Source organism: Corvus hawaiiensis, unplaced genomic scaffold (assembly GCF_020740725.1).
Source record: "Corvus hawaiiensis isolate bCorHaw1 unplaced genomic scaffold, bCorHaw1.pri.cur scaffold_32_ctg1, whole genome shotgun sequence".
Taxonomy (NCBI): domain Eukaryota; kingdom Metazoa; phylum Chordata; class Aves; order Passeriformes; family Corvidae; genus Corvus; species Corvus hawaiiensis.
Genome location: NW_025963366.1, coordinates 3,824,189 through 3,825,065, shown reverse-complemented (window position 1 = coordinate 3,825,065; position 877 = coordinate 3,824,189).

Here is an 877-nt window from a genome sequence, read left to right as displayed (position 1 = left end):
GGCCCCCCGCAAAGATGTTTCTTTAGGGTGGGAGGCAACTATCCGTTCCACATTACGCACAAGAGGGTGTTGTAACCTCTTGTGTTGGCCCAGTCCAATCTTGGTGGCAAAACCACGGGAACAAACCTCACAGACCCAGCTGCCCGTGGGAGCCACAAGACCGTCACCCTTGCACCGAGGGACGTGACAGGCGATACTGTGGTATTTCAGATTTTGTTTACCACACTTTGAGCACTTAAAGCAGATCTTTTTACATCCATGGGATTTCTTTAGATGGACTATTAACCCCAGCATCCTAGTGAACCAGGTCATACAGCATGGACACGATGGATTTTTTGTCCGGGACGGACATAACAGGAGTTCCTGTAACTGTTCCGCCCTCGCTGGTCCCGGGAGGAGCCTCAGGTGTCAATGGTTCCTCAGGTTGTCTTGCTTCACACCCAATTTCTTCTTCCTGAACCGGCCCAGAGGGCAAGAACTCATAGGGCTCAGGAAGTACAGCCAGACACTCCGCAGTGTTAACCCGATGGATACCAGCTTTAAAAACAAATTTGGAGTTTATAAACTCCAAAGATACAAGATCGAATCTTTCCTCCTCTAACACCACAGGAGGTGATGGAATTCTGGCATCTCTGATCCATAGATCTAAAGGGTCAGTTTGGGTGGCTGTTGACACGTACCGTAATGCCACAGATTGTACCATTGTCAGACCCAAGTTGGCGTTTGGTCAAATTCAGGAGAGGGTTGTCAAAGTCCACAGATGGGGCCCTCGACCAACCTGCAGACTGTGTCCAACTAATGCCTGTGGACAAGGCTTTGGGCAACAGCGAATGGCTGCGCCAACAAATTTTTGTTTCTGCAATTTGTGAAACTACCA